Here is a 20,475-nt window from a genome sequence, read left to right as displayed (position 1 = left end):
AATGTGCAAAGTCAGTTAAAATGTTCATGTTTATCATCTATTTTTTAAAGAAAGAATGGTGGTTTTCCATACTTTATTAGCCACTAGTATGGTCTCAAGTGGGTAAGACTTAATAAATACATACATGTATACATTCTATACATACATACATACACAGAAATAGAGATATAATGTAATCTCCATGTGAGCAAGGATTTTTTTTTTTTTTTGGTTTATATTGTCCATTGTTTTATCCCACCTGGAAAAGTGCTAGCACATAGAAGACTATATTTACATTAGAGGTTAAAAGAAGTAACCACTATATATAAATATAGTCTTCTAATACCAACATTGTCTTCAAATGCACACATACACACATACTGGTATGAATGACTATGAAGGTTCCCACTCTCTTCTTTTGATTTCAGAGAGTTGTTGATAGATCTTTGTGTTTTCTTTTTCTGAGTGCATGAGCTCCATGAAACTCCATGAAGCCTGGATTGGCTATATTGATAAGCTTACCAACACTGTAGCTCTCCAAGTTGATCTCAGCTGAAGGGACTGATATAGCAGTCACTACACCCTGATTCGTTTCTCTTTAAAAGCATTACATATGTTCCTGGGATTAATAGTGCCCGGGTACAGCCACATGTTTGCCTGAATGCTGGGGCAGAGAGGTGAAAGACTCATATAAGAATTACAGCAAGGGGCTTTATGGATACAGGCTGTCTCCCACAAAGTGAGGCTAGAGTTTGGCTGGTGTGGAGTCCCTGTGGAGACCCCATGTCTCTGTCTCAGTAGAGTATCCAGGACACCTCTGCCTAGTGAAGGAATCTACGAACAAAGAAAATTCCCAGTCCTACTCTTCTTCCTCAGTAGATAGCATGATGGAGCAGGCAAAAGCACTGGCTTGCAGCCCATCACAGATGGATTCACATCTCTCCTCTGCTACTTACTACTTGCATCATTTTAACTTCTCTGAGTTTGAGTTTCTGTAACTGTAAAATGGCAAAAGTAATCACCTACATCATAAGGTTCTGATAAGGATTGGCTGCCAGCGAGTATAGAGTGTGGGGTCAACAGGAAACCCCAGGCAATTCTGTCCCAACTGTTCTGTGATGTGTTATAACATGTTCTCCTATAAAATGTTATGATCATCCTAACAACTGGATGGACCAGCGCCACATGGGCTGCCTGTGTTCACTCCACCTGCCCACTCTGAGCTGACCTTAGTACTTTGACCCATCTCCAGCGGCTGATCCAATTCCATGGTGCAAAATGTGAAACACATATTTTAGTGGGGATTTTAGCAGGATTTCTTTTTTTTTTTAATTTTTATTTATTTATGATAGTCACAGAGAGAGAGAGAGGCAGAGACACAGGCAGAGGGAGAAGCAGGCTCCATGCACTGGGAGCCCGACGTGGGATTCGATCCCGGGTCTCCAGGATCGTGCCCTGGGCCAAAGGCAGGCACCAAACCACTGCGCCACCCAGGGATCCCGATTTTAGCAGGATTTCGTAGAGAGGTCTTGGCCTCCAACATACAGCAGAAACAATAAAATTCCCCATTAAACACCTCAGTACTTTCTTCAAAAGTTTCCCTTGACTGTAATCAATTTCACATCTTCTCCTTCTCTTGAAACACAGATTACACTAGCCAAAAGGCCAAGAAGTGATGAAACACAGATTCCAAAGCCCTGACCTGATACCCTGAGCAATCCAGGCCTACCCTCAGCATCATACTGCCATACACAGGGCTGCAGTCAGCAAATCCCTGCCTGACCCAACAGCTGGGGTGGCTCTGAAGCTCCACAGCTGTGGTCCTGATCAATTCTCTCTGGGATTCTCTTCTCTCCTGGCCTCATGGGAGGAAAAAATACAAGGCAACCCCAAAGTGAGACATGACGAGTTTCATTCACAGTTTTTCCAGGGCTGCTCAAGCTTGCATGGCTGAGGGGTTCAGGGCTACCCATGTGGGCCTATGATTTTAGGGGCTCACCTTTCAGTCCTCTCCCTTTCCCCTGGGCTTTGAGCAGACAATTGGTTTTCTGTTCCCATCCTGCACTGCTACATTTTGAGGAGAATATTGGAGATGCCCAAACCAACTCCCTCCATCAGTCATGATCTAAAGGGCCCCAGAGTACGAGGCTCTTGACTTTCTACAATGAACAAAAGGGGTGGTTTCTAGGCAGACCAGCCCAGACCCCACCTCCTCTTTGGCTTACTTCCCCAGCCATCCCCTGCAGGCCTTGATCACACCTACCACCTTTCTGTGTAAGGGTAGGAGGTGGACTACAAGCTTTACCATCCCCCTGCTCAGCGTCTGAATCTTGAATTCCCCAACTTGCCAGTGGGCAAGTTTACTTAACCTCTCTGAGACTCAGTCTCCCTACCTGTAAAACTTGGATAATACTACCTGCCTCAGAAGACTATGGGTAAAAGCCAGTACCTGAAACAACACACATTCCCAAGAGTGATTATTTGATCCTGATTTGGGCAAAGCTGGATTGGGGGTTCCTGTACCTATCTGACTGGCTCTATTATGAGGGTCAGTTGAAAAGGCCTGCATGCCTTCCTCAGAGGCTGGCACCACCACACAGAAGCCACAGTCCTTCCTGTCTGCCTGGACATGGGATCTCATTCTCAACACACTTTGCTTTCCTCAGACGAGAAAAACAGGACAGTGGTTCTCAACTGGGGCAATCTTATGAAGTCTCCCACCCATCAGGGACATTTGGCAATATTGGGAGACATTTTTGGCTGGTCACAACTACGGGTGGGTGGGGTGAAACTTGTATCTGTTGGGTGAGACCAAGGATGCTGCTAAACATCACACAATGGACAACAGGACAGCCCCCACAACCAAGAATTACCCAACCCAGAATGTTGATAGTGTTGAGGTAGAAAATGTTGAAATAGACCCTGTCTCTGGAGTGTATGTGCTCACAGATAAAATGGTATTTTTAATTAAGTGAGGAAAAAAAGTTGTGGGAGGCAACAATGTAAAAAGTATTCTTGTGGACAAATTCTCTGAAACGAAAAACAAGAAATGCTACTGAACGTATGATCTCAGACAATTCTCTTGCATTTTAAATCTCCCTATAATGTGGTTGGGGCCATAAGTAAAGGAAAGAAGTGAATTGTCCCAGAGTGTGGCACAGGATTCAGCTAGTAATTTAAACAAGATAACCAGCCCTTGGAAACCCACTGACCTTCAAACTCTCTCCATTCACCCAGTGGGCCAATTTGTCCACAGCCAATGCACTTTGAAAATGCATGAGATAGAATCACACGAAGAGAAATCAGCATTTAGAGGGGCAAGAAAATCCATCCATGTGAAAATAATTTAAGTAGGGTTTTTAATATTCATTTAATTTTTACTTCATTGTTCACTAAACCAGAAAATGACAGCAATCGCCATGACTGGTTAGGTCAAAAAATTTTCTAGTTTGACTGGCTTTTCCTTTTTTAAGTTTTGTTTTTTTTCCAGAAACTATTTTGACCTGCCAAGTCATGAAAAACTGCCAAAGCAATCTATGTGTAAAACAGAACCGAAGCAGAACAGATCAGAGGGAAAGAAGCAAGCACTTAGGGTACCTTCTACATTATGGGACAGATAGTTTCCATGATGACAAAAGAAAAAAAAATAGGACATTTATAATGAAATGAAGTGGCTGAACATCAGAAGACCTTCTTAAATTGAGGTGGAAAAAGACTCCAACACATAACACAAAAGGCTAATCAGGGCAAGACATTGAAAAGCCCTATTCAGTAAGGGCCAAAGGATGGCTTAGCTCCCAAAATACCATTAAAGAACTTTACAGCCCGCATTTCTTGTTAGCTGAGCATGTGAGACACAATAACTGCTCCTAGTCACTGTCAGCCCAGTGGGGCTAATTTGCAGGTAATTCATACACAACATTTTTGCAGGCAGATTATGGCATTCACAAGTCTGAACTTTTTATTTTATTTTTTCAAAGAGAAAGATCCATTGGCTAACAGTATGGACTTCTTTCAGATGTGTTAGTTATGGCAGCTTTTGTTGTTTCTGTCCCTAACCACTGGATATTTGCAAGGTCACAAATCATCCTTTTGATTTATTTATTAACACTCTGATCCATGCAAGGAAACATGAAAAATCTAACCTTTAATCTTTAAAATGGTTGAGATAGAATGAGCTTAGTTCCCTACTAGAAAATGCCAAAGTTATGAAACTATAAACTACATTATTTATGAAAGAGGAATGTGTCTTGACAAAAAATTAGCTTTCAGGCAGACTTCTGTAATGGGTACAGATTACTTGATCTGCTCATTCCATCCTGTCTAGTCTTGCTGTAATAATCTGTTTATTTATTCATTGATTCATTTATGCTGTACTCCACAAATGTTTCCAGGAAGCACACGCATACATATACTACACACACACACACACACACACACACACACACACACACAGAATACTTGAGGTAATAAAGCTAAGGAAAAATAATTCCGCTAGGGAAAAATTAGAACATAGAATACATGCCACATAATGCTATGAGTTCACAGGGTGGGCTACAACTTTGGTGCCAGGCTGCTTCATAGCCCAAGCGAAAAGCACACCCCAATTATTACAAGGTTCACAGAAGAAAAAGAGTGTTTCATTTGTTCAGTGTTTCTTAACTATAAAACCTGAGTGAATATTCTCTCTTGTGCCTTGTGATAGCAATTTCTGGAGGGATTGGTTAAACAATTGTAAAACTCTTGTTTTCTTAATTGTAGTGTTTCCAAAATAAGGACTAGAACACAATTTTGCAAAATCACTGCCATAGAGAAACTCACATACGTGTCCAAGGAAGTATGCCTAAGGGCAGCACTGTCATATAGAAACAAAATAAACGTTCATCATTAAGAGAATGGACAGATTTTGATATATCCATACATGGGAATACAGCACAGCAGTTGAAATAAATAGATGAATTAGATCTACACTATTGAGATGGATAAATCCCAAAAACATAGAATTAAAAAGCAAGTTGGAATATGATACATATAATGTTAATTGACATAAATGTTTAAATCTCCTTGAATAATACTATAAAAACAAATAATTAACAAAAACATAGAAACATAGATGGCAAGATAACAGAACAACTTCAGGATGCTGATTCTCTCTAGGACGGTAGAGAGGAATATGGTGGTCATGACATTATTTGAACTCCATATGGGATGCAGGGCGTCAGGGAGCTTCCACTATCTCTAAGACTTTCCTTCCTTCCTTCCTTCCTTCCTTCCTTCCTTCCTTCCTTCCTTCCTTCCTTCCTTCCTTCCTTCCTTCCTTTCCTCCCTCTCTCCCTCCCTCCCTCCCTCCCTCCTTCCTTCCTTCCTTCCTTCCTTCCTTCCTTCCTTCCTTCCTTCCTTCCTTCCCTTCTTCTTTCTTTTTCTTTTTCTTTTTTTTTTTGGTGCATAGAAATAATTTTATTTCGTATTGCAGCATAGTAGACATATAATCAATATTATTTCTTAGGGTGTACAAATGTATAAATTATTCACATTAAAAAATTAAGAACAGGGGCAGCCCCCGTGGCTCAGCGGTTTAGTACCTCATACAGCCTGGGGTGTGATCCTGGAGACCCAGGATCGAGTCCCACGTCGGGCTCCCTGCATGGAGCCTGCTTCTCCCTCTGCCCGTGTCTCTGCTTCTCTCTCTCTCTCTCCCTCTCCATGTCTCTCATGAATAAATAAGTAAAATCTTTTTTAAAAAATTAACAACAGGAAGCCTTGTATGCAGGAGATATTAGAATTTGTACTTAATTTTGAATCTGTTTTTTGACAGTACACATAAAGAACTTTATAAATCTGAATGACTATGACATGATACACATTTGGACAAAGTATACATATGGATGCACTCTAGATGCCTAATTCACTACATGGCTAACTCGTTCTTCATTCGGTCATTGGGATTCCAGGAGTTGAAGCATATGTGGATCTGAAAGATACTTCCAGAAGTATATTTGTTACACAGGCATTTTAAGGATTTTTGTTTCCTCTACTTTGCTTTATAGTGAGGAGACTTTGTCTCTTTAAAAGCAAGAAGACCTTCAAGCCTGTTTTTTATTGGAGCAGTCTGAGCATGACAAGCTTCTTCTATGGCTAATCCTGTTACTAAATCAACCTCCATCCCTTGATTAATTGCTAATTTTGCCTCGCATCATAACACGTCCCTGAGGTAAAAACTCTTGCCAGGCCCAAGGCCTTGCAGTGGGCAGCATCCCCCTCCGGGTTCTGTTCTAGAACATGACTGATCAAGGTCACAGCTTTGGCTTCTTGGCCACTGGGCACACGTGCAGAGAAGAAAAGTTCTTTGGCCAGAGACATCCTGTTAGGTGAGTTACTGGGTCCCCACTAATTTCATTAATCACTGCTCTTAATTTGGAGACAAAAGGACCAACTTCACTGGGATTCATGTTGACGCTCTCATTCTCTATAAGATCCACACAGCACAGAATATCCCTGGAACTTCATTCCTGACTATTATTCCTGACTTTCCCTTTTCCTTCCTTTCCTTTCATTTTTTTTCTTTCTCTTCCCTTCCCTTCCCTCCTTCTTTTTAAGGGGGGACTGGAGCAGAGGGAGAAAGAGAATTTTAAGCAGGATCCACTCTCAGTGCCCCAAGCAGGGCTTGATCTCACAACCCTGAGATCGTGACCTGCGGGGAAATCAAGAGTCAGATACTTAACCAACTGAGCCACCCAGGTGCCCACTGACCTCAGTTTCTTATCAGATTTTAAAGCATCCACAGCTTTTGAGAGCATTTTTATCAGATTTTTACTGAATGAGTTTTGGCATTAGCTCTATTTATTCCAAGCACCACTATTCCTCAGTTCTCCTCCTCCAATTACCGCACTCACTGCCCGTCCTCATCTTAGAGCTGTAGCCCCTCCTCCAGCCTACCCTCTGGTGCCCAGCCCAGGGGCGCAGATCGCCAGACAGCCTCCACCAGGGTCCAAGCTGTGCACGGCGAGCAGCCACCAAGCGAGCACAGCCCACCTACAAGGTGCCCAAGGGCCCCGCCCACTGCCCCCATCACCTTATCTGTTTAGGACTTTACACAAAGATGTGAAACAAATAAGGCAAACCAGCAAACAGTCTAATTTTTGTCGTGGGCATTGGGTGTCTATTATCCTCTCTGAACTTTCTGTGCATTGAAATCCTTAATATTTAAACATAAAAAATTAAAATGATGAAAGTTTGAGAGCAGAGGTTGAAGGATCTAGAATACCATGCCTAGGATTCTGAACTTTATTGTTTAGGCATTAAGAACATTTGTGCAGGGGCACCTGGGTGGCTCAGTCAGTTAAGTATCTGCCTTTGTCACAGCCCCTCGTTGGGCTCCTTGCTCAATGAGGAGTCTGCTTCTCCCTCTACTCCCTACTCATGCTCTATTCTTCTCTCTCTCTCTCTCTCTCTCTCAAATAAATAAATAAATAGATAAATAAATAAATAAATGAATGAAATCTTTTTTATTTTTATTTATCTTTTTAAAAGATTTTATTTATTCATTCATGAGAGATACACATAGAGAGAGAGAGAGAGGCAGAGATACAGGCAGAGGGAAGCAGGCTCCATGCAGGGAGCCTAACGTGGGATTTGATCCTGGGTCTCCAGGATCACACCCTGGGCTAAAGGCGGTGCTAAACCGCTGAGCTACCTAAGCTGCCCAAAATCTTTTTTAAAAAGAATATTTGTACAAACTTAATTTGAAAAAAAAAAAAAAAAAGACTGAGTAGAAGGCAGACTTGTCTGAGCTGTGCTCTAGAAATTACCAGCCACATATAACTTTACTTTCTTGCTCTTCCTATGATACATACTTAACTCCATCCGTAAACTCTGATGTATTCCCTGTTTATTCTCAAAATTGTCCCACAGGGATTGTTAGGGAATCCTCACTGTCCCATTTCACCAGTAGGCTCAATGTTTCTTGACTCAACTATAGATCTGTGGTAGAGAAAATTCTGGTTATTGTAAGGAGTGAATGAGAAAAATTGAGACTAAGGGTGGGTATAAGTTCAGGAATCAAGAAACATCACCGCTATTAAGAATACCTTAAGGGGAGCAACATAAAATTAACACGCAGAGTTTATGCAAATGGCACGCCAGTTCCCTAGTGGCCCAGCTATTTTAAGTACTGGCTTAACTACATGTGATTAAGAGGAGCCCATCAAATCAAAAAGGCACACATGTCACAATCCTTCACTTGTTCCTCTTTGTTTGGGGATCATTCCAATACATGTCATTACATTTCCCCCTACCAACCCCTCCCCGACCCCTGAGAGTAACTTTGCCTGCACAGGAAGCTGTAGGCCACATCTGCTGCTCTCCTGGAGTCTGTGTATGTCCTACAGGAATGCCTTCAAGGCTAAGCCAGTAATTTCCCATGAAACATGCACAGTAGCTGATGTAGAGAGGTCTGCAATGGGTATAACTGTGTAATGCGTGTATTTCTATTAATAGCTCTGCTTCTTCTCCTTAGACTGCGGGGCTGGCTACCAAGTGGAGAGGAGGAAAGAAAGAAAGAGAGAAAGAAGAAAGAGAAAGGAAGGAAGGAAGGAAGGAAGGAAGGAAGGAAGGAAGGAAGGAAGGAAGGAAGGAGAAGAAAGGAAAGAAAGAAAGAAAGAAAGAAAGAAAGAAAGAAAGAAAGAAAGAAAGAAAGAAAGAAAGAAAAGAAAGAAAGAAAGAAAGAAAGAAAGAAGAAAGAAAGAAAGAAAGAAAGAAAGAAAGAAAGAAAGAAAGAAAGAAGAAAGAAAAAGGAAGGAAGAGGGACGTCTGGGTGGCTTAGTGGTTAAGCCTCTGCCTTTGGCTCAGGGTGTGATCCCAGCTCTACTTAAGAGAGATACAGAGAGAGAGAGAGGCAGGGACAGAGGGAGAGCAGGTGCCTCAGGGATCAGGGAGCTCTAGGTGGGCTCAATCCCAGGACCCAGGGACTATGACCTGAGCCAAAGGCAGACACTTAACCGACTGAGCCACCCAGGAGCCCAGAAATGAAATTCTGATGGCATTGTTGGAACTCTGAGATGCAGCCCTGTCCCTGGACTTTTCACTACATGAACCAGGTGTTCCTTTTCAGTTACAGTCTGTTTGAGCCAGGTTTTCTGTGCCTGCTGTTGGTCAAGACTGACACATCCAGTGTCCTTTCCCATGCTCCATGCAGCTTCTGCAGTTCACCACACAGACCTGGTCACGACCCCACTCCCTTAGCAGGTGGCCTGCCTCCTGCTCCATAGAGAAAGAGAACCCAACTTGCACAAAGTCCACAGCTTCTCTCTGACTTCTCATGTACCTTCACCTCCATCACTGTTGGAATATCCTCAGAGGAGTACTTCCACCTGTCCACAGTGAGCTGGGTTCCCCCTGCTCTGGATCCCGTCCCCCCTTCCCCCCTGCCCTCCTCTGGGACTTAGCTTTACCAATCACTCCCTATTTTATCTCCAATCTCTCTGCTCCAGTGGCTCTTTCTCTTGAGCAGACAAACTAAAAAAGAAAGAAAAGAGAGGAAGAAAAACAATTTTCCTTCCGGAAAATCAATCTATCATCACCATTCTTGACCTCACAATGTGTTCGCTTCAAAAAATATTCTCTACTCCCTGTACTTTCTTATCATTCATTCACTTCTCAGTTCACTACTGCAATTAGAATTCCTTCCCTCTACTTTCCTGGAACTGCCAAGTGCAGTGGCCTAATTTCAACATTTCACTCCTCTGTAACAGTTTATTCTGCTGATTTATTCTCTTCTAAATGGCCTGTTGAGCATTTCCCTCATAGATCTTACAGCTCCTTTTCAGTGGTTCTTCTCCATTTTCCACCCCTCCAGTCAACAAATGTGTTGCCTCTTCTGGATAACAAAACCTGTTGAAAAATTGACAAAGCCTATGGTTTGTTTCCCTAGAAACGTATTTTTTTGCATAGTATCGATCAAGGTTGTTCGTAACACACTGGAGAATATACTCCAGCTAGAAGAACCAGAAAGGGCTTTCCTAAAATCTGCGGTGGTTCACATAAAGGTTTAGGGAATGAGAAACTTCCAGGAACTTTAAACACACAATGGAACTCCTCTGCCGGGTGAGAAAGCTCTCAAAATAAAAGCCACCACCCGAGCTGCTGGCACTAAAACTACAGCAGCTCTAGCAGGGACTGTGCCAGCAAAGTGGTGCCCTGCACCCTGCACTTCTCTCCTCGTGTAACTCCATCCAGAGGGAGTCCCTCACCAGGTCCACTGTCTTCAGTTGACCCAGTTTCCAATCAAGGTCTTTCCCAAGCCCATCTTCTTGGGCAGAGCCTAAGTCTCATGCAGAATCCTGACTTCAAAGGGAGTGGGAAATGTCTTTTCCACATTTCCAGCTCTGCACTGTAACAAGAGGTGAAGCAGGATAGTGTTGGGCTAGTCAATCTACTGCATCGCTGTGTGTGTAAATGTAAAACTCAAAGACTAAATTTTATCTTTCATTTTTAAAAAAATATTTTATTTATTTGTTTGAGAGAGATCACAGAGGGAGAAGGAAAAGCAGACTTGCCACCGAGTGGAGAGCCCAATATGAGGCTCAATCCCAGGACCCAGAGTTCATGTCCTGACCCGAAGGCAGACACTTAACCAATAGAACTACCCAGGCATCCCAAGAAACACATTTTAAATGTTAATGTTAAGTCTTCGGTCTTTTTTTTTGGTCACAAGTGTCAGATCACAGTTGAAATTGCCTTTAATAGGAGAAGGAATTTATTGGCTCAGACAAAAAGTTCAAAAATAGAGCTAGCTTTGTTAAAATGTGTTCATGATCTTGGGCACCAGAATTTGCTCACTTAGGATCTCTCTCATTCTCTTAGTTCTGTTCCCACTGCTTCTCTCTTAGGCAAGATCTCCCTGCACTGATTGGCCAACAGCAATTGCCTATTCATATTCCTACCAGTACAACAACCCCAGCAGACAAAGAGCCTCTTTTCCCAAATAGTTTTAGCAGATCTAGAGTGATGTCTCGTTGGACCAGTGAGTCAGGTGCTTCTCCTTGAATCAACCATTGTGACCTGGGGTTGCAGAGCTCTGATGGACCGTGTTTGAATGGTGTGCCCAGTCCCGAGTCCAGCATGGGAGGTGCATCTCTACATGAACAAGTTGAACTGAGGGATTGGAATAGAGGTGCTCCCCAGAGGAAATAGTATATTGTTTGCCAAAGGAGGGAGAATGGATGCTGGAAAGGCAAATTCAAGAGCTATCCCTTACACCAGAATTCTACTTCCTGCCTTCTGTTCCAGATTCCCTTTGGATAATCTCACTTACTTCTGTGGCTTCAACTACTTCCTTGGCTTAGGACCCTGGTGTCTGGAATAAACCTTACTTTGATTATTTTCATCCAATGAAATGGGAAGATCAAGTCAATAAAAGATATAGCCCACTTGAAAGGAAATTTTTTTAAAGATTTTTATTGGGGATCCCTGGGTGGCTCAGCGGTTTAGCACCTGCCTTTGGTCCAGGGCGTGATCCTGGGGTCCTGAGATCGAGTCCTACATCAGACTCCCTGCATGGAGCCTGCTTCTCCCTCTGCCTGTGTCTCTGCCTCTCTCTCTCTGTGTCTCTCATGAATAAATAAATAAATAAATAAATAAATAAATAAATAAATAAATAAAATTTTATTTATTTATTCATGAGAGACACAGAGAAAGAGAGGTAGAGACAGGGAGAAGACAGGGAGAAGCAGGCTCCATGCAGGGAGCCTGATGTGGGACTCAATCTTGGGACCCCAGGATCATGCCCTGGGCCAAAGACAGGTGCTAAGCCACTGAGCCCCTTGGGCTGCCCTGAAAGGAAATTTTTAAAGGGATTTTTTAGAAGGAGGAGGGGCACTATCTTTTTCTTCCCGATCCAAAAACATATTAAACAACATTCTGAAATGACTCACACTCCTTCTGGTCTTCTACTGAAAATGGAATTGTTTGCTGTCATTTTGTCAACATGGTGGACACAGACATTTTTGTTGAGGAATATTTTTAAAAATGTATTTATTTATTCTTCTTCTTTAGGAACAGAATTCTTGATCCTTGGGCTCATCAATTGAGATATCCAATTTAGCTCATCTAAGGAAGTTTCAGTGGTCATATCTCACCTCAATTATCTTATTTCCCAGCAAGCATGATTTTGAGCAATTCTATCAGGGTTATATTTTCTCTTCTGTTAGTGTAGTTTATCTTCTGGGGAAGAGGCATACAGGTCTGAGTAGGTGACTACCTTAAAACAAGCTTCTTTTTTTTTTAATTTTTATTTATTTATGATAGTCACACAGAGAGAGAGAGGCAGAGACACAGGCAGAGGGAGAAGCAGGCTCCATGCACCGGGAGCCCGACGTGGGATTCGATCCCGGGTCTCCAGGATCGCGCCCTGGGCCAAAGGCAGGCGCCAAACCGCTGCGCCACCCAGGGATCCCAAAACAAGCTTCTTAAAACATGTTCCCAAGATAGAGGAAACAGTGAATTATGACCTAGTGTTATCTGGTGGTATCCAAAAATGTTCCCAAGCACTATCCCCACCCAGACCCAGTTACTTAATATTCATTTTTTGTTCAATATTCCCTATTATAATTACTATCAATCTTTCAACAAATTAGAAATGTCTCAGTCGCCTGTCATCTCTCTCTCAGATCCAATTGGTCATCAAGTGTTGTTACTACCTCCTGAATCTCTCTCAAATCTGTATCTTTCCATCCTCCTCTGTGCCTACCTTAATTAAGAAGGCCCTTTCCAGGAATTGTGGACAACTTTCTGGGACTTATAGCAAAAGCCTGAAATGCTTGTGTCCATTCCTTCCATCGCTGGAAAGGAGAACCAGACAAGGATTTGACTTTAGCTCTGGCTTTAAATCTGTCTCCTCCCGCACCATGGAACCGGACTCACCAGGAGGAAATCATTTTTCCTCAGTGTCATCTGTAAAATGAAAGGGTTAGACTACATAATCTCCAAGGTCCTTCCAGCTCAAAAGTTTTGGAATTCTACTTCCAACAACTCTGTCCACACCCCATTTATCTCACGACATTAGTGGGAAAATTAAAATTATTGTACTTTTAGTGCCGGTTGGAAGTGACACTGATGAATTCATAGTAATGAATCCTATCCCTAGAGATTTAAAGCCTCATAAGTCAGAGATTTCAAGCATAGTCACATATATTCAGTCCAGGGAGTAGGGCTTTGGGAACCATTTCTAGTCCCTGGGAAGGACTGGGGGACAGCTTCCAGGTAGGTCTGGAGAGCTAGTTCCAATCAGGCAGGCAGGACTTCAGAGAAGGTTGTGTGTCTGAGTCATTATTAGCCTCAGCACTAGAGCAACAGATTCCCAGGGGACCGGGCCAGGGCTCTTCTAGCATCTGGCACAGCCTCCTTCTCTTCACTCCTTTATCGTTTTCTCTTATTTAATTACCTAGATAGCAGGGGTAGGGAAATTGTTTTAGTAGGCAGCACCAGATTTCTACCAGTGAGACACCTGTTTAAGACAACCCCTGAACCAGACTGTCGGGGGACAGTGAGGGAGCGTGCTCATGTAGGAGGTGGGGAAGCCAAGGGGAAAATAGGAGTAGGTAGTGGAGAGAAAAAGAAACCCAAACAGCCAGCAAATATAGAAAAAGCTGCTTGGATTCCCAGCAAATGGCTGACTGGTGAGGAATACAGAAGCCCTGCTCGCCTCAAGGTGGGATGGACTTCGCAGTGAAATAAATTCTCCTGAGTTCCCTGTGGGATCAGGCTGAGGGAACTTTCCTGAAACTACCTCCTTGCTTAACTAGATTTCCAATTGGAAGGATGGCATTTTTTTTAAAGATTTTATTTATTTATTCATGAGAGACACAGAGAGGCAGAGACATAGGCAGAGGGAGAAGCAGGCTCTCTGCGGGGAATCTGATGTGGGACTCGATCCCAGGACCCCAGGATCACGCCCTGAGCCAAAGGCAGATGTTCAACCACTGAGCCACCCAGGTGCCCTGGAAGGATGGCATTTAGGCTCAGAGGACCAAGTGACCCCAGCTGTCACTTACATTATGTTAGTAACATAACACAACTGTATTGCTTTCTGGCTTTTTAAAATTAAAAATATATTAAGCCTCTGTACTGACCTGTGTTCACTACTACATATCACACTAGAATCCACAGAGATTTATTAGGCTTCTCACAGGGAGCCTGCTTCTCCCTCCGCCTGTGTCTCTGCCTCTCTCTCTGTGTCTCTCATGAATAAATAAATAAAATCTTAAAAATATATATTTAATACTGACTTTCCATAAGACTATTTAATAGAAATTTTTAATTTTCTTAAAGATCTTTATTTATTTGAGAGAGAGCATGTGAGAGAGAGAGAGAGAGCATGAGCAGAGGATGGGGTAGGGGGAGGAGCAGACTCCCCGCTGAGAAGGGAGTCTGACCCTGGGCTGGATCCCAGGACCCCAAGATCATGACCTGAGCCAAAGGCAGACATGCAACTGACTGAACCACCCAGGCATCCCCAATAAAACCTTTTAAAGAATTTTACTGAGGAACCCAACCTAGCTCTCCTTGCACATGGCTTGCCCCTCAGGTTTAAGCCTTAGCAGTCCTTTTCTAAACCTTGAAAGTTACCATGGAGGAGGAAACATGTTCACCCAAATGGGTGATAAAAAATTGAAAGCCATTTTGCAAACCTTTCAAACATTTATAACAGTTGAAATTAAGTTTAAAGAGTCTAACAGCTCCTTCTTTTCTTTGATCAGGGCAAGTGGATGTTGGACCCAATTTGCCTTTTTGACACGAATGACTCCAAAAGTGGAAACTCTCCTTTGTGTAGCTTTCATATATGAGAGCAGTCACTCAGAGGACAGAGAGTCTGCTAAAAGTGCCCTTGGCCAGAAGCATGCTACCCGGAAGGACAGAAATTGGGGCCCAGCCAAGCCCTCCCCTGCCCATGCTCAGCTGTGCCTGGGGCAGAGGAACCCTCCCCTTGCACCTTTCCAGCACAGGCTCCACTCATGTCTCTACTCTTTGTCAAGTGGGCAGCAGTGGTAGAGGTGGATTTCCAGGGGCTGGATCACCTTGCTTGCATTTTCTAGCACTGCAGGGAGTCCCAGGCTTTATTTTCTGTTCTCAGGCCCATGAATACTGTGGGATTCAATACAGTGAATACTGTGGGATAGGCCCTCTACCCTCTGCCCAAGCCACTCTCTGGAACTCCAGACCAGGGTAGTGCCAACCATTCTGGGCACTGCAGGAGATCAGCTCCTCTAAGCATACCTCTGAGGAATGTCAAGTTAAAGCCACAAGCAGGGAGTAGAAAAGTAATTCTTTAAAGGTTCAGAGAAACAGCCTCATAAAATAAGAAACAAGTGTAGCTGGTAGAGCAATTGGGCATGTAAGTTATGAGACTATAGTATCAATTTTAATTTCTTTACTTTTTTTATAATAAATGTATTTTTTATTGGTGTTCAATTTGTTAATTTCTTTACTTATAAACACTATAACAAAAATAACTTTTGAAAAGTGTTAGTTGGGCCTGATAAAATTAACCTCCCTCCCCTTCCCCGCATCCCTGAAATACTGCAATCCAATTATGATGCTAGCCACTCTGAGTCAGCATAGAAGATTCCACAGGTTAAGTAAGGGCATGGTCCTCAGCTGTCCTCATCTCAGATGCCTGCCACAGGTTTGGTCACCTGCACTTCTGACTAAATGGCTACCAGTTTGGGGGGTTCCCAAGACCTCTTCAGGGTTAAAGAGTTAATTGATAACTCATTAGAATGACTCAGAGAACTCAGGACTGTACTGTACTTAGAAATTATGAAAAAGGATACAAGTCAGGACCAGCCAAGTGAAGAGTCACATAGGGCAAGTTCTGAACAGTCTTAGGCACAGAGCTTCTGTGTCCTGTCTATTGGAATTGGGGTTGTCACCCCTTCCAGAATAACAATGTACTCATAACCAGGAAGCTACCCTCAGAAGCCTCAGTGTCCAGAGATTTTATTGCGGTTTCATTACTTAGATATGATTGATTAAACCATTGGCTTCAAAGTTGAACTCAATTAATCCCCAGCCCCCTTCTCTTCCCTGGGAATGGAAAGGTCAGACTGCAGTCACAAGGCTTGGGGCCCTAGGCTTCTAATCACATGGTTGGTCTCTCTGGCAAGACCAGTCCCATTCTGAGACACCTCCATAGCATAAACTCACATGTGGATGAGCAGCCCACTAGGAATAACAAAGACATTCCTATCATTCAGGAAATTTCAAAGATTTCCAGGTTATCTTTCAGGAAGCAAGACCAGATAAACTCTATTGTAATCCCTAACAACATTAATTTATTGATACAAGACTCTCAGGATAAATCTCCCAGAAAAAGCAGGTATTTTATGGATTTTTCCACTAAAAGAGAACAAATGAACTGTTGGGAAGATAATTCTGGGCTAAATGTCGTATGAGAGCAGGTCGTTAGGAGAATAAAAGACAAAGATGGCAGGAAGAAGGAAAACAAAACCAAAATGCACAGTCATAAAATAAATGATTAAAAAATGCAAGTGCTTGGGGTGGGGAAACTATAAACCATCAGGAAGAATGGAGCCAAGTAAGGTTTCACTTTTTATTACTATTTAAAGACCTATAGGTTGAGAGGTATCACTATGGGAAGACCAATATTCTTTTGAACAAAATGTAGGATGTGGACTTGCCAGTTGATGGGGCTCTCCTCCAACCACTTAAGAAGAAATCTACCTAACACCCACCGGGCAGGCACAAATTGATGGCTATGGTCATGCATCAGGCTGGTGCATATCTGCCAGATTGAGAAAACAAGATGTGACAAGAATCTTCTGAAATGTAGTCCCATGGGCAAAAGAAAGATTTAGAAGCTTGTTAAAAAACACATTACCATCTGGAAGTAAGTACAAGACATAGATCTATGTGAAATTGGTGTCTTGTGGGAAACACTGAGGTGCTAGCAGAGAAAGATCTTTTTAGATTGTCACTGTATTCTTGCCTGACAACTTGGACAGCCTGGTAAGTGAAGCAAGATTAGAGGCAAAGATGTCAAATGTACAGGCCTTCATTTTCTTCAAAGTGGGAAGTTTGAAAACTAAGCCTGTATATAGTGTGGATTTTTTTATGTTCATTTCATGAAAAGTGCATAAGTCTGTACAAAAAGGAATATACAATTTTCCTAAACATTGAGACCTTAATTGTACCTGTTTAATATGTTCTTCACTAAATATTAGTTGCTTCCAAACATACGGCATTTGGTATACTGTAGACTCCACGTTTAGATAACTATTTTTTCACAGAAACTTTCACTTCCCTGATAAGTGAAGAATACTATTATTAAAACTTTTAACAAATACACCAATATTACATCCTTTCTAAGGTGCATATTTTCATGATTTTACATCTCTAAAACTGGGTACTTATTTGAATCAGTGGTATATCACAATTATAATTGCAAGGATTATTTTTTCTTTATGATACATAAGAGAATATGCATCTATAGAAACTTAGATTGGATGAAATATGGGCAATTGCTTAAAATAATGTTATTGGATAAAACATTTAAAGTTTAAAGAGCCCCATTGTCTTGAACAGCTTGAATGCTTTAAGAACATGACAGGAATTAGCTGTCCAAATTCTAGAATTGTTAAAGAACCTTAAAAAGCACCTTTGGGCATGTAAATCTATAGCTTTAAGATATCATATGCTTCTCATTTAATCTCTTAATGTGCTAAGTTATAGTAATAGACTTTTTTATGTTGAACCATATTTCCATTTCTGGAGTAAACCCAATATGGTAAGATGAGCATTGGTTTTATAGACTACTAGATTCAATTTTCTAATAGCGTATATGGAAATGTTGAATTCCATAATAGAGATGTGGCTTTAATTTTCCTCAGATATATGCAACAAGGAATGGTTCCTCTTTCTCTTAAAGACATTGTGTTACATTGGAATTATCTTATCATTAATTGTTTGTTAGAACGTTGGTTCTGCCACCTGGTTTTACTGGGAGGAAGAGTTTTCCCTACTAATTCCATGTCTTTATAATAGTTTTAGGACTTTCTACGTTATCTATTTCTTCTCAAGTCACTTTTGGCAATTTATATATTTTTTGGAATTTACATATTTTGTCTAAAATTTAAAGTTATTGGCATGGCTTTATAGCTAGCACTCTTTATCTTTTTATCTTTGGCACACAGAAGTCATCTCTTGCCATTCTTTTTTTTTTTTTTTTTAATTTTATTTACTTATTCATAGAGACACAGAGAGAGAGAGAGAGGCAGAGACGCGGTGGGAGAAGCAGGCTCTATGCAGGGAGCCCGACGCGGGACTCGATCCTGAGTCCCCAGGATCACACCCCGGGCTGCAGGTGGCGCTAAACCGCCGAGCCACCGGGGCTGCCTGTTTCTTCCCATTCTGAATCTTACTTGTATCATCTCTTTTTCTTAATAAATATTATTAGATGCTTTTCAAAAGAATTGATTTTTTCTTTGTTGATCCACTTTAGAGTATCTTTGTTTCCAATCTCATTACTTTCTGCTAATTTAAATCCTTATTTATACCTTCTAGGGGCTTATTCTGTTATTCTTTTTTCTAACTTCTTAACATTTGATTAAAATGGATTATTAACTCATTAATTCTAGCCTTTTATCTTTTCAGATCGAAGCATTTTAAGCTGTAAAATTCCTTTTAAGTAACCTTTAGCTATATTCCATGTTTTAATATATAATGTTTTCATAATTATGCACTCCTAATTGTTTTCTAGTATCTAGTATCCATTCTCATTTATTCTTTGATCCATAAGTTATTTAAAGGCACATTTAAAACTAAAAAAAAAAAAACTTTTTCCAAATGTATGGTGTGGTTTTAGTTATCTTATTTCTACTAATTTCTAGCATATTTATAATAAAAGAACATGTTCTGCATGTAACTGATTTTTTTTTAAAGCTTAAGGCCTACTTCATGGCTTAGGATGTAGCCAAGTTTCATAAATGTTTTGTTTGTGCTTGAAAAGAATGTGGATTCTCTAATTGTTTGATCCAGGATTATATGCATCCAAATATATAAGTGTTTCTCAAATCTTTATCCTTACTGATTTTGTGCCTGCTTGATCTTTCAATTACCAAAAAGGCCCACAAAACTGCTCTTCTGCTCTGATTGTGGATTTAACTGTCTCCTGTATGGTTCCCAGCCCATTCTTGGACCATGGAACTGAAAGTTCTAGGCCTCCAGGAATCAGTAATAACATCCAAGGATTTCTGGTCTCCCTCCTGTAATAATAGCTCAACAATCCATGTAGAGGAAAAAAAATGAACTTTGTCTGTCATCTTTAAGAGTTCTGTACAGGAGATTTTTAAAACTTTTATATTGCCAGAAACACGTAAGATCTCTAAGCCTCACTTTTTCATTGGAAAATGGAAATAATAATATCTGAGGTTGAGGGTCCCCAGGAAATGACACCAGGACAGAGATTTGTATTCAGGGAGTTTGTTGGGAAGTGTAAGTGGCCTTAGCAGAGAGTGTTATACCTCACTCCCTCATACCCATCAAGTTGAGCATGAACTGAACACATTAAGTAGTTGATGGTTCTTGAGCTAAGCCAAATGGCATGAATCTATTTTCTTTTTAAAGTTTTATTTATTTATTTATTCATGAGAGACACAGAAAGAGAGTGGCAGAGACACAGGCAGGGGGAGAAGCAGGCTCCATGCAGGGAGCCCGATGTGGGACCCAATCCCAGGACTCCAGTATCACACCCCGAGCCGAGGACAGATGCTCAACTGCCAAGCCACCCAGGCCTCCCATGAATCTATTTTCTGGCACATATAATGGATATAACTATTTCATGGGATGGAGAGCTGCAACTAGACTGTGACATCGGGCATGGGACCACTGGAGCACCTGGTAAGAGTTGTCCCTGACTGAGAGAACAAGACTCCTCTAAAAAGTGCCTACATCCCTTGGGTAACAAGCCAACATGCAGGCAGCTTCTGGTACTGAGAACAACTATCAAGGATTCTCAGTTACTTCTGAAAGGCCACTTTACACAGAGCATGGGGAATCTAGAGATCTCAGGAGCTGAGAAGGACATTAAGCTTACACACCTAGAAGCTAGAAAAGCATAAAATCTTAAATGATCTTAAGTGGGAACCCTCTTCTTGATGGAACACAAATACACATTTTGCTGCTTCCACCCAGGGAACAAGGAAAAGGGGATGTGTCTACAGCCCTAGGTCCTAGTCTTTGCCCAGACTTCTATTTGTTCTTGGGAATGTCCCTTTCTTCATCTTACTGCTGGTTCATGAGCACCTGACATATCCTGGAGTGTGCAGGAATTTGTGAGTACAAAGCATAGGTGGATAGGAAAATTCAAGGGCAGTTTTCCATTGCTTTGTTCTCTTAGTTTCGATTTATGACATTAAACTCTTCCTTCTGAGACACATGTTTTTAACTCCCCTTTGGCTTGCAGTTGCTTCCTCAGGATTCTAT

At 41.6% G+C, this 20,475-nt stretch overlaps 1 long non-coding RNA gene and 1 pseudogene across 2 annotated transcripts; one reads left to right on the top strand and one right to left on the bottom strand.

Moving 5' to 3' along the window:
* Window positions 1–5,800: 5,800 nt before the first annotated feature.
* On the bottom strand, window positions 5,801–6,791 carry LOC140616430 (methylglutaconyl-CoA hydratase, mitochondrial-like; annotated as a pseudogene).
* An 8,812-nt stretch (window positions 6,792–15,603) lies between these two features.
* Window positions 15,604–18,413, top strand: LOC140616429 (uncharacterized). 2 transcript variants are annotated; one of them, XR_012016920.1, is made up of 3 exons: window positions 15,604–15,658; window positions 16,661–16,882; window positions 18,244–18,413. It is a non-coding gene; the product is annotated as an uncharacterized lncRNA (long non-coding RNA). The 2 variants fall into 2 exon arrangements; XR_012016919.1 differs by having other exon boundaries at window positions 15,625–15,658; window positions 16,602–16,882.
* Window positions 18,414–20,475: the final 2,062 nt, after the last annotated feature.

Source organism: Canis lupus, chromosome 24, assembly GCF_048164855.1.
Source record: "Canis lupus baileyi chromosome 24, mCanLup2.hap1, whole genome shotgun sequence".
NCBI classification, from domain to species: Eukaryota; Metazoa; Chordata; class Mammalia; order Carnivora; family Canidae; genus Canis; species Canis lupus.
This window is presented reverse-complemented; position numbering and strand designations above follow the sequence as displayed.